Raw genomic sequence first — 14,249 nt, forward strand, 5'->3', positions numbered from 1 at the left:
TATGGGTTCTAGGGATTATTGGAACCAAGGGGAAGGAAGTCCACGATGAAGAGAGCTGGCCTCCTTCACTCCTGGTTCTTATCAGGGTTTATCACTGCCAGCCTCCTCAGGAGGGACCTCAAGAGCTGCTCTGGGCGGGTAGAGGAAAGTGGCTGGGAAACACAGGGAGTCTGGTGTGACTCTGAAGAGAGAATGGATGCTTATTGAGGGAAAAGATCCAGACTGGCTGAGATGAGGGAACAGACAGGCAGGCAGCTCCCTTGCTCCTCCCACTGGGAGCTGGTCCCCCCTGGAGTAGGAAGGAAGGTGAGTGAGTGTCCTCCACATTGAAATCCCCCAGCAGAGATGCTGGGCTATGGAACGGCCCTGGGCATGCGATGGGCTATTCTTTATCCTTTCCCCACACAGATTAGGTCTGGCCCTCTCAGCAGCCAAGAGGCTTTCCCCCCCCCCCCCCCCCCCGTGTTCCTGAGATGCATCAGTGGACTGTGAGCCCAACTAAGGGCAGCAGCCTCTGCCCCATTGCCCCACTGCTTGGCAGTTACTGCCCTTCCTGGCCAAAGCCTGGCTGCCATCTCTTCCAGGAATAGCCTGACCCCTCCCCACCTCCTCATCCTCACCAACACAGCCAACCCTGTCATCGCTTGGCATTCCCAGGGATCTGGGCAAGTGTTCTCTGAACTGTAGCTTCCTGGGTGTTGCAGGCCTCTCCCATTACAAGCGAGTCCAGGACAGGGACCTGGACCTTGGGTCATAAGCCAGTTCAAGGGTAAGGGACTGAGGAACTTCCTTTCCCAGTTTGGAATCCTAGCTCCATCTCCCCCACTGAACCCATCTGAACCCATCTCCCTCCCTTTCCCTCTTCCTGGCAAAACCCAGTCTCGAAGCCTCAGTATCACCTGTGACACTCAGTACAAGTAGACAACAAGCCCCTCTGGCCCCTATAGCCTCACCACTAGTCACTCCTCTCCACACCTTCCAGGGTATGGGGTGACAGTTCTAGAGAGATGAGTGAGACACCAGCCTTGCCCTTGGAGGGAGTTACCACAGCACAGGAGAAAGCACTTTGCCAGGAGCACGAAGGGTTTCAGTGGTGATAATGGGAGCTCTAATTTGGGGCTAAGCAGTGCAGTCTGCACTGTTCCTGTCTGTCCTTCCTGAAGGGAATGCAGGGCTGGCACTCTGGCTGCTGTGTGAATGGTCTTGCACAAGTGTGCCCCCGCCTCACCCCCACCCCGTCCTGTAGGGTTAGGAAGGATTAGCTCTCATCATATACCAAGCCCGGCCCTGGGTGCCTTTTATGGATTGTGCTATTCAATCCTTGCAACCCCAACTCCCTCCCAAGGAGTTGACATTATCGTCTCTATTTTCAGAAGAAACTGGGGCTTGGGAGGGTAAATAAATTCCCCAAACTGGCCCAGCTGTAAAAACTGGAGACAGAGTTGATCCAAGACTATGCTTCCTCAGCCAGGCAACTCCGTCTTCAAAATAATTGCAGTAGTAGCTCACTCTAGCTCTGTTTTGCTTTATGTGTGTGGGTGTTCTGTCTGCATTTATGTCCATGCACATAATTGGTGCCCACAAAGGCTGGAAGAGGGTATTGGATCCCCTGGGACTGAAGTTACAGGTGACCATGTGGGTGCTGAGAATTGAACCTGGGTCCTCTGAAAGGACAAACAACGCTCTTAACTGCTGAGTCATCTTTCTAGCCCCTGTTTTGTTCTTTGAGACAAGGTTTCAGGGCCTCGTGTAGCCCAGATTGGCCTGGAGCTCAACACTATACCTGGCTCGTCTATGCCTGACTCTGTTTTGCTTACATCTAAGCCTTAAAGCAATCCTGAATGGCAGCTACAAACATTAAGAGAGAGAATGAGACCCTGAAAGGTTAGGCAGTGACCAGGGTTCTGCAGGCCGTACCCGTGTAGCCAGACCCAAGCTTGAAGATGTCTAACTTCAGAGTCCCCGTGTCTGTGATCGGTCACTCACCCATACTCAGTCTGGTCACCTTTTGGGCTCACGGTCATCCTTCATGTCTTCCTCTTGGTTTGTTGACACCCCTCCCCTTTCCAATTCCTAGCTACTATTCCGTGCCCCACCAAAGTACACCAAATACACCCGTCTAGTGAGCCCCTACATGTGGACTCATTCAATCCATCCCTGTGTTCTCCTCCTGACAGTATACACCCAAACAACGTTGATCACATCTATTTGAGACTTGATAATATTTGACAATGTCATATATATACAATTATATATATATATTTTTTTTCTTCCAGTTTTTTTTATTTATTTATCCCTCATCAGAATGCTGAATTCCTTAAGGGGCAAGAATCTTGAGATTCCCTTTACCTCTTCTGCTTGCCCCCCTCATCAGATAGTAGAGTGCCCTCACACAGTGCTCTGTAGGAGAAGAGAAAAGAAAACCTGCACTTCTCTGAGAGAGCCAAGAAGCCATGGTCAGTCCACCTGTCCACACCTCCTGTCTATGCCTGCTCGAATTCCAACATAGCCTCAGCCCCATCTGGAGTCAGCCTGGGATCTGAAGCCCTCAGAGGAAATCAATCAAGGACAGCTTTACTTTCCCCTCCACAAAACCTTCCTCCTTCCCTAAATGGGGGAGGGGGTGGATTAACTGGCAGGAAGGAGAGAGCATACAGGTGGGGCTGCCAATTGCACCAAAGCTCTTCCTGAAGTAGCCAAGCATCGGACCTACCCTCCTAGGCTGGTAACCTGTGGGCAGTGTCTTAAAGGATTTTGAACAAAGAGCCCACCTTTTCACTTTGTGTTTCCTCGGTGTTTCCTGGCAGGCAAAAGGGAAAGTGTTCGTGTAAAGTGCCATGGTTGTGCAGTGCCTTGGCAAACTGTGCCTGCTGGGAGCACCAGGATCATTAGTGCTGAGACCACTTTGCACAGGGGAATTGCAAAGGCAGATGGGGCTGGGGGATGCTGGGAAGGCTGCCTTGTTACCAGAGGGTAACCCAGTGCTGCAGAGTGTTCCAGGGGTGCAGAGAAGGAGAGAGTGCTGAGTGTGCTTCCTCCGTGTTAACTGCCTCCCTCTGCTGCCTGCTCAGTGGCTCCTCTCCTATCCTGTCTTATCTTTTCTTATCGCTTGTCTCTACTTCTGAAACCTCAAGTGTTTGTTCTCCCTCCTCCTCTCCCCATGCCTGTCACCTCCTCTCAGAGGCCCTTCTTGACCGGTGGCACCTTTTCCTCAGCTCCTTTTTTTATGACGCAGCAGCATCACACTGCAATTGCTCAGGACCCTGCTTAGTCATGGCTTGCTGACTTTCCCCACCCACTTAGAGGAAGCAGCTGCCCTACCCCTATCGTGAGTCTAAGTGCTGAAGGCCAGACACCTGACCCATTCGGAAGTATCCCCACCACACCAGAAAACCTTCTTCTGAACCGTGAGCTACTTGCCAGCCCCTTCTCGGTGCCCAGTGTCTACCCTTGCCAAAGACGGCAGAACAGCACGCCTCTCTTTTCCTCAGAGAATGTGGTAGAAGGTGACGAGTCAGATTCAAACCCTGAATTGCTAGAGACGGGGCTTCCAGAGAACTCCACATGATCTAACTTCCACATATTCTGTCCTCCAGAATGTCAGAAGTGATCACTCATTCAGAGCCAGTGTCTGAACAGCAAGCTCTACTGTGATGATATAAGTAGCTCTTGCTCTGTGACTCAGTTTCTCTGATGTGCCCTGACCTCAGTGTTGGATATGGTGTATGAATACAGAACACTCATGCAGCAACCACTCCAGATCATGTTTTCTCTTATAATTGTATACATATATATAATAGAGTTTGTATATACATATATATAATATGGTTTGTTTTCATTACAAGTTCACTTATGTCCACATTGGGTTTTTTTAATATTTTTAAATTATATGTTTGGGAAGAGGTGTTGCAGACATGTGTACAGGTGTACAGAGGCCAGAGATCCCCTGGAATTGGAATTACAGGCAGTTGCAATCTGGGTGCTAGGAAGTGAACTCAGTTCCTCTGCAAGAGCTATAAATGCTCTTAGCCACTGAGCCACCTCTCCAGGCCCAAATATGTTGTTTTACAACTGCATACATCTACACAATACATTTTAATCAAATTGACCTCCAATCATGGTATCTTTCGTTTGTCTACTTACCATTGAAAGAAAGTTGAGCCAGTCCTGTGCAAATTGACACATCCCAGAGCCTCCTCTGCCTTCATGCCCAGTCTTTCACCTCAAGTCCTTTCCAAGCTCATCTATATTCGGGGGAAGAAGAGAAGAGGGCATCTTCTCCCCAGTGTTGCCGTGAATTGTTTCCTGTGCAATAACTTGAGTAGTAGCATCTACTCTTACAGGAATTAAATGACTTCAGCTATTTGTCTCTCTCCAGTCAAGGCCTTTCATCAGTAGCAGCATGAGTGGCTATATTCCCTATTCCAGTAATTGCCTGAGACTATTTTGATAGGGATCAGAGGAAGCCCTCCTTGTTCTGAAGCTCCCTGTGCCCACAAAAAATATTGTAAGAATTTCTTTTTCCATATTTTGTTCTGTTACCTATGGTGTTTTAAGAGGGCACCCCCCCTCCCAGATTTAAGGGACTTAAAATAACAATAGTTGACTATATCTTATGACTTTGTAAGTCTGGCATTGGGTCGGGCTCAGCTGAGTGATCCTCTGCCCCATATGCATTGGCTAAAGTTTCCCAGTGATCTTCAGCTTGTGGCTCAAGCAGGATGGACAACTCAAACTGGCTTTAATATACTACATTTCTCTGAGATGAAAGACTGGAATCGTCTGGGTAACTCTTCCTTTCTGTGTGGTAGTCTTGAGGTCTTAAGACGTGTTTTCTCTAACAGGGATTCTAGGCTTCTTAAATGTCAGCTAAGATGGAAGCTGAAAATTATCCCAAAGGCTCAGCCAGGGCCTCACACTTGACTTCTGATGCATTCATTTATCAGCTCTGTCAAGACTGCAGGTCGTCCTCCAGCAGTGTGGCCACTCACTGTCTACTTTATGGGCATTTCCTTTGCAGCAGGGGCTTTGCAGCAAGGGCTACACTAACTGTCTTCTAGGTGAGGAAACTGAGACCTGTAGGACTTATGCAACACTCCCAAGCTCCAGAGGCTCAACTCAAAAGGCTTTAAGCCCTATGCTAGACATTTCATATAATCAAGCAACACATAGTATATGCCTAGACCTTATAGGCATAGCCAGGGAGAGGGAAGGCTAGACGCCCTCAGAATGCTGTCAAGAACTCCCTTAGAAAGCAGAAAAGAGGAGAAGGAAACCAGTAACCCTAAATGCTTAAAGAAAAGCCAGAAATCTTTGTCAAAAAGTGATAGAGCCAGGTTGTAATCTCAGCTATCCATAAGACTTAGACAGGAGGATTACAAATTTAAGGCTAACCTGGACAACTTAGTAAGACTTTTCCCTCAATTTTTACAAATTTAAAAAGGCTGGAGCCATAAAACACCAGCATCTGTCACCAATGTCACAAAAGAAAAAAGTTACAATCGAGGTGTTTTTATTTAATCTATGCCAGGGCATGCATTGTAGTATGCAGGTTAGCTTAATGGTAAGGGTAAATCAGAACATGATATCACTGAACACTGCTTACAGAGAGATACAGAGACCTCAGCAGAGGAGTGAAAACTGCCCAGTCCTTCTGATAGCTTGAACAGTCGCCACACCCCGCTTAACTGGAAGTTAGACTCTGACTATTTCAGTTCTGTGGAATGCAGCAGCAAATCCGGAAGTGAAAAGGACCTTTGAAAACCAAAAATAGCTGACGAAGATTGAACCAAAGCCAGCCCCCCCCCCCCCATCTCTCTCCCCCAGGGCTCTGCAAGGAGCCTGGCTGGACTGGATTGAATAGAATACTTCAGAGGTTTGACCTGTGGTCTGGTCAAGGGCCTCAAGAGCAAGGTGCGACAGGTGAAACTTTCCTGGAGAGAAAGGCAAGCAGCCTAGCAGCGGAGAATAGTGAAATCAGATAGACGCTGTCTGTAACTCCACTATGAGGAAGTATTAAAACACCTCAGCATACAGTGACTGGTGCTTTATCAAGCCCACGCACACATTACGTCATATCTCTACAGGAGGCTGGGAAGTAGGTACCCAAGTAGAAGACAAACACTCGGAGGCTTCATGGTTTTGCCATGACCACACAGGTGAGTTAGTCTGAGGCTCGGGGCGACCCTGCTCTCAGGATGTCCAGCAAAGGTTCTCATGACGTTCCCCATACTGTGCCTTGACCCTTTACTCTACAATACCCCCCCTTCATAGAGGAGACCATGACTCATCAAGAAGACAGGTCTCTGTCTAGCAAACTGTTAAAAAAAAATAGGGAAGTTGTTAATACTTTTTATATTAAAAATAGAAAACCAAGTTTGACATTTGGGATAAAGTTCAGCTTTCTGGTATCACATATTTTATAAAGTCCCACCATTTACCACTCACCCCTAACCACCACGGTACTGGCTGGGCACTGGTGGGGGGGGGAGCGGGGTCTCCTGAGCTGTGCCAGCATTTCCGGATCCATTTTATGGAGTCTCTCCTCATCTCTCTACCTTACCATGCTCATCACTCTCTTAGCTGGGTCTCTGCCTCCAATTTTGACCCCTTAAATGTATCTTCTGCTCATATCATTGTGACTAGTTCTGTAGGCATCAAGACCCAGGTATTCACTCTAGCACCCAACTCCTGACCCCTCCTCAGCTGGTCTGTCTTGCCATTCCCTGCTCTATACAGGGGCTTCTGCTATGTCAAGGCTTATAAGCGTCTCCCCTGAATCTAGCAGCCTCTGGCTAAAACCCTCTTTATCTAACCTTTGCTTTCAGCATGTCTTTAAAAACCCAAGTAGACTTTTCATCCAGGCACGCCTTCTTGATGTCTTCATAGTATTGCCGTGCCCTTGCTCTGTATCTACTAGGACATTAATATTAACTCCCAGAGCAGAGCAGCTGAGAACAGGAGGTGGAGGTGGGGTCTTCTCCCAAGAAGCCTGGAGGTAGATGGATCCAGGGTTGGTGTGGTGACGTCATAGACCTAGGTTAGCACCTCTAAAATTCTCCTGGCATTCTTTGAGATATCTGTAGTACCTCCAAGCTCCCATGACAACACTGAAGATCAAGAAAGTAAGTCAGCCCATAAGGCCACCACCACAAAGTACCACTGACCAGGAAACTCAAACAATAAGAATTTATCTTACAATTCTGATGACTAGAAGTCCAAGATCAGGGTGTTGGCAGGGCTGGTTTCCTCTGAAACTTCCCTCCCTGCCTTGTAGCTTGTAGGTGCTCGCCTCTCTCTCTCTCTCTCTCTCTCTCTCTCTCTCTCTCTCTCTCTCTCTCTCACCCTCCCTCCCTCCCTCCCTCCCTCTCTCTCTCTCTCTCTCTCTCTCTCCCTCCCTCCCTCCCTCCCTCCCTCCCTCCCCCTCCTCATCCCCCTCCCCCTCTCCCTCTCCCCCTCTCTGTAATGTCTAAATGCACTGTTCTTGTGAGAATCTGGTTATGTTGGATCAAGACCTACCCTAATGGCCTCACTTTAACCTAACTTTTCACCTCCTTGAGCGTCTTTCTAGTCACATTCTGAAGTGCTGCAAGTTGGGACTTAAAATACATGAACTTGGGAGCCACACAATTCAGCCATGACAAATATTCCATAAAAGGAGCCTTCTCTGGGATGTCTTTTCAGGTAAAAGGTCTTTCCTAGAACCTTCCAGTAGACTGGCAGAATGGGATCTAATAGCCTGCCCTTTCCTATAAAAGCTTGTCCACACTGAGGAATGGGGATGCGGAATGGTGGGAAGGGTCACAGAGTGAGCTACCAATCGGCCTGGCCAGACTGTGCTCCTATGCTGGCAGAGCTGTCTGCTCAGTGTTACCAGGTCACATGCACTTCTCCCACTAGCTCTCTGAAGCAGAGTCGAGTGCTCCAGCCATCTGAGTACCCCCTTGTGGCCAGCACAGTGCCTGGTTCAAAGTGAATGTTCAACCACTACCCACAGAAGGAATAAACAAATAGAACTTAATGAACTAGATGAACCTGTTTGCGTCACATTTGATCGCAGCATTAACTCTTGTTCGTACGTTTGGCTTGCATAGTCTGTGGATCATACCTTTAAGTAATTGTGGGGTGCGTGACTGATGAAACTGCTATTGCAGTCAAGTTCTGTAGGCTCAGTCTCCCCTGAATCTGCATTGCTGTATGAATTTTTGTTGAATGAATAAACAGATAATGGATGAATGGGTTAAAGTGGAAAAATGTGTTAAGTCAGATGATCTAAGAAGTTACAGTTTCTAGAAAACACAGTCCCCTAGAACTGGCATCTGTCTTGCCTAGTGTTCACGAAGGTGGGTGCCAGATAGTATCTCTATTTATAAGGAATGATCCAGGTGAGTGGCCAATAGTCTTAAAGCTGTCATGCTGAGAGCAAATCAGCATGAAGTGAATCCACCTGATATGGTCCTTGAGTTTGGCTCAGAAGAGTGACAGGGCATTCCGGATACTAAGAGACCTGCTGGTTTCCACCTAGCATGCACCGCTTTTGCTCCACAAAACCCCACATATTTAATCTTTGGTATTCTATAGAACAGGGGAGAATAAAAGCACCTAATTAGTGAACAGCATTAGTTGTGGGGGTGACTGATCTGGTGGTAGTTCCCCAAATTCTGACCACCTACCCCCAGTGTTAGAGAGACTGGTGATTTCCAGAAAAGTCATACTTCTTTCTTTGCATCAGAGGGACAGGACTCAGACAGCTGAGGCACAAATCATGCAGACAAATGAGAAGCTAACGAAGCAGAAACTCAGAGTCACTACAAGTAACCAACGAGGTTCCCAGAGGCAGTGTATTTTGGCACCATGAGACAAGCTTTGCAACTGAGAGTTGAGTCTCCTCTCACCCCATTTCAGACCCAAAGGACTCTTCCTCCCTCGCACGGTTCAAATAATGAGGTTCAATTAAAACATTCAGGTTCAATTAGTGTGTTAGGGCCTCAGAGGCTGGCTTAGGGCAAAATATTTTCTGTGAGTAACTTAAGAGAAACTAGCACTGTTCTGGAGCAGTATGGCAGCATGCAGGGGCAGGAGACAACTTGGTCTGCAACCAATGTCTGTATCAGAGAAGGGCTGGACAAGATGGCACTTGTGTGTATTCAAGCTCTAGCCGTGCCTGTTCCCTGGGCCCCGAGGGTTTTCCTCACAGCCAGGAGAAGGGATTGCATGCTAGGGTGTCTTCTTAACAAGTTGTGACTTTTTCTTCTTTCTTTAAGGCATTGATAGCCCAGAATTTTGTTTGGAAAAAAAAAAATATATATCCTGTTACTATATTTTTAATAGTACCAATAAACTAGGTCTTAACACATTAATGCAAGCACGTTAGCCAAACCCATTATAATGAACTACTGTTGAGAGAAAAATATCCTGGCAATACCTGTATCTAGAAATTCTGTAGTTGGGATTATTGCCAAAGCATGATAGATTGATTCCCAGTTCCTTATGATGCCCCACTGCTGTGCATGAACTCGCTCCCCTCTGTTGGTGCTAACATAGTCACTAGCTTTACTTTGATGTTCTCTGCCCCTCCCTCTCTCTCTCTCTCTCCTCTTCTCTCTTCCTCATGCCCTCCCCTTCAGGATCTTATGTAGCCCAGGTTGGTTTCAAACTCTCCACTGTCAAGAATGACTTTGAACTCCTAATCCTTCTGCTTCCTCCCAGGTGCAGGTATGTGCTACCACACACCACCTGTCCTCTGCTCTCATGGCTTCATTCTGTCACACGCTAAGCACATGGCTATCTGGAATCCCATTACCTGGAACACTGCTAATTGGCATCCCACAGATCAAAGGCACAGTGACTTTTGAGTCATTTAGAAAATATGTAAGTGCATTCAGAATAGTTTAATGTTAGTATATGGGTGGATTCTAGAGAAGTTGCTTTCATGTTACTCCAAGTGTATTGATAATTTGCAAAATAATAGTTTCTAATAATCAAGATGCTGTGGACAATCTGGAATGAATAATAGAAAGAAATCAACAAGATAAATGGATGGGAATTCATGTAATTAATACATAGTCTGTCTTCTGGGGTTGAAGGCTACTTAACAGAAGAACCCTGAGTTAGCAGTTCTTCTAAGGAAGCCAGGGGGGGTATGGCTAGCAACTCAGGAACGTTTGGTGCTTCTGAAACAGTTGTTCTTATCCAACAGCACATGTTTATTATTGTTTTTTAAGTATCCGAATCAAAAAGGAAACTGTTTCACTCTCTACCTAGCTCATCGGTCCAGGTCTATGGAGGACTGAGTTTTGTTATGGAGGCCACATCTGAAAGGGAAGGGAGGGGAACTAAGGATGTTTCTTTTGGCAACTCCAACATAATAGCTGTCTGCAAATAGCTGAGGGATATCAAATGAGAGAAGCCTTACATTTAACTATGTAGTACCAGAGCCCAGAACTAAACGTCATGATTAGAAATGACTCTATATGAAATGTTAGCTCTATATGAGCTAAGACTTTCTACAACGTTTATGGTGATCAACACTTCAATGAATTTGAGCAGAGGCCAAGATTTGGGTAAGGGACTTCTAAGACAAAATAATTTCTATTCTTTTTGCCCTGTGGTAGGAGTTTAAATCTGTGATTGTACTATGGTTTTTCTTTGGTCTGCCATACATTTTCATGTTCTCTTTTATAGGTATGACACATTTTACAGTGAAAAACCATTGACTGGGTTGTAAGTTAAGTGGTGAACTTCACGTCATTATGAGGGTTCAAAATGGAGCTGGTGGCACTGGATGAGAGGCTAAAGGGATGACATTGATGTTCACTCATCTCCAGGACCCTGGGACATACACAGGCAATTCTTACAGCAAAGCTTCTTTAAAGTATGGAGGGCAACAGACTTTAATTAACTTCCTGGGAGGCATCACTTGTGGCTCCAAATGAGCGTTGCTGCTGTGTACTAGACTCTGACCCCGTGTCTCTATTGCAGTGCCTATCATTTTATAGGCTATTATACAAGAGAAAGAGATAAACAAAATTCCTGTCCGCTCCAGATGGCAAGTGACACCGATAGTAATAAAAAGAGGAGAACGAGAGCCAGATATGAACAGTGGACAAATATCACAACTTAAAACGTTTATGTAGTGAGCAGGTCAAGGTTTGGGGAACAAATGCCAGGTCTTGGAAAATGCAATCTAGGTGGGTTCCAACCACAAACTAGCTCCCCGCTCCCACTAACTTCCATGGGCTTCCTGAAAGAAGCTAGCCTTAGAAACATACAGGCTGACAACCAAACGTTCGTTCGGGAAGGGGAATCTTTCTCCTCAGCTGCCAGGAATAAAACAAAGCCAAAATAGCCCGAGTTGTCATTTCCTCCTGTAGATCCTGTTCTCCCATCCTGCTCCTCATGATCTCTCTCTCACTACCCTCTCCACTGTGCTGATCTGAAGGGGAACTAAGACTATAAAAGGGGAAATGAGAGGCCGGGGTATTTGTGGACTATGAGGGATGTAGAATCCCGGAGAGTCCTTGAGTCCCCAAGTCATTGCAAACAAACAGCCAAGCTCTCTGCTCCTTCTGGCTTGGCTGTAACCTGGAGCAAAGTTACTTCTGCTTTGGACCCACTTAACCTTTTAACTGGGGATCCCCAATCATGTTACCGACATTAATTCCTCTATCCTTACAATGACCTTAGGTTGATGGGAAAAACAAACCAAACCGATCTTACAAGCTACTCTAGTCCAACGTGCTAAAATGCAAATAATATCTAGCCCGAGTTTATTCTGTAGTTTATCTTTACTTTACTGGGGAGCATACCAGGGTATTAGAGGTGTAAATACACCAATTTCATATCAGCCTCTCTGTCTTTGATTTCATTCGTGTCAATCATGTTTTAGTATCTTATTTTTTCTTCCTGGAATTTGATTATTTGCTCAGGGCCTTATGTACTCCAGGCTGGTTTCATTCAATATGTAGAGGAAGAAGATCTTCAACTCCTGATCGCCTACTTCTATCTCTCAAGTGTTAGGATTGGTGTGAGCCGGCACACTCATCTGGGTAGTACTGGGAATCTGACCTGGAGTTTTGTGTTTAACAGACCAGCACTCTAACAACTGAGGATACCCCATCCCCCACCCCCAGAACATCTTAGCATAATCACTTGATGAAGAAACTGAAACAGAGAGTGGCTGACATGCATCATCCAAGGCTAGGCATCAGAAAATAAGAAACCCAAAAGCCTGAATTCTGGGGACAAAAAAAGTTTTCTCATTAGATTATGAACCAAGTTTCAAACACTGAATCTACTCAAAATTTGTAAAATGATGTAATACCTGCTATCAAGTTTGAGCTCTTGATACCAAGAATAGTGTGGTATCAGAGATGGCAGTAAAAAGCAATCATGACCCAGAGTTCAGAAATGAAGTGCTGTTGCACTCTGTCCTCACCAAGAACATCAGTAGTGTCCCCTCTTAGCTAGGAGGAGGTAGGAAGCCAATAATGTCCAGTCAGAAAACAGCAAACACAGAACAGGGACTGAAGCCTGGATCAAGGATACACTTTGAGGCTTCCTTCCTTCTAGAGGTGACCAAGAAGTGGGTGAAGGCACACTCACCAACTCCTCCACCTGACAGCAGAGAAGGAGCATCATTGGGTGCTTGTAGCGAGGGGACAGAGCCTATGTGGTGACCTGCAACCTAAGACAAGCACTCTAGGAAGAAGAGGTATGTACATTACACAAGTCCTTGGAATACAGGCATTAGCCCTCTGCAAGAGCAGACAAGGGAGAATTTTATTGCACACATGTTCCGGTAGGTTCAGGGTGTGGAAACCTATAAGCACATAAATAAAAATGGGAACAGTTAAGTAATGCAAGCTGGAAGTAGGGAAAGGACTCCAATTGGGGAGCAGTTGTTGGAAGAAAAATATAATGTCCTCTATGTTTTGTTTCTTTCTTTCTTTTTTTTTTTTTTTTTTTGAGACAAGGCCTCATGTCACTCGGACCATCATCAACCTCCCCCCCCTCTCCTCCCCCCCCCCCTATGGATGCTGGCCTTGAACTTCTGATCCTCCTCTACCTCCCAAGTGGCTGGAGTTACAGTCCTGTGCCGCTCTACTCCACTCTTCACCTTTAGGAATAAGAGAATAGCTGCATTTTAGTAAGGATGGACTTTTGAGAGTGCAGGGCTGAGAACTGAACCTTATCCTAGATGTGGGACAATTACAAATATGGGTGGGGAGGGGGAGGAAGGCAGTGTCAAAGTTGCTTTGAACAACTGGAAATTCAAGAGTGATTACAAGATAGCTTGAATACTAGGCTATATCTAAGTGTTTCCACGCCCGTATTTGTAGAAGCTACATGCTCTCCCCATTTCAAGAGCACAAAGAATCTTTAACTTGTAAAAGCCTGTTAGTGACAGGTGCTGATGGCAGCCATGTCGTGGCAAACATGGTAGATAGGGACCTTGGGTAAACTAGGTAGGAAGTCCCTGGCCATCCCAATCTACCCCCCCCCCCACCCACCCATATCCCTCCCAGGTTCTGCCACACTGTTAAGGTTCCCAGTGAACAACTGGTTTACCCAAACCTTCACATTGTCCATTTGCTTTATCGAAGCTAAATTCACCTGTTAAGTTTCAGCCAATTAACTAGGTTCTCAGAATAAGAATTCTGTTGAAATCTGCTGTGATATAAACATTTCTCAATATATCAATTCAGACTCAAGCCAAATACTGAGACCAGTCCATCTGTGTGAAATGCGTTTACTAATCCTCTGGGACCCTAATTAGTTAGAAAAATAGCTATAGAAAAAAATCCCTGCTGGGCAGTGTTGGCACACGCCTTTAATCCCAGAACTTGGGAGGCAGAGGCAGGTGGATTTCTGAGTTCGAGGCCAGCCTGGTCTACAGAGTAAGTTCCAGGACAGCCAGGGCTACAGAGAGAAACCCTGTCTCAAAAAAAAAATGAAAGAAAGAAAGAAAGAAAGAAAGAAAGAAAGAAAGAAAGAAAGAAAGAAAGAAAGAAAGAAAAGAAAGAAAGAAAAGAAAAGAAAGAAGAAAAATCCCTAATCTAGAGGAGTGGGTAAAAATATCTACAGAAAACATCTCTATACTCTGACTGCTAGTCCTTCATTATGGCTGGCACTGGCCATGCACACCTGAACCATGAGCCGAAGGTTGGAAACCTCATTTTCTGAAGAAACCACTCATTCTGATCGCCCTGGTTTCAGAGTTGACAATGACTAAGATTTGCATGAATGGT

The sequence above is a fragment of the Arvicanthis niloticus genome, chromosome 4 (assembly GCF_011762505.2).
Source record: "Arvicanthis niloticus isolate mArvNil1 chromosome 4, mArvNil1.pat.X, whole genome shotgun sequence".
In the NCBI taxonomy this organism is placed as follows: domain Eukaryota; kingdom Metazoa; phylum Chordata; class Mammalia; order Rodentia; family Muridae; genus Arvicanthis; species Arvicanthis niloticus.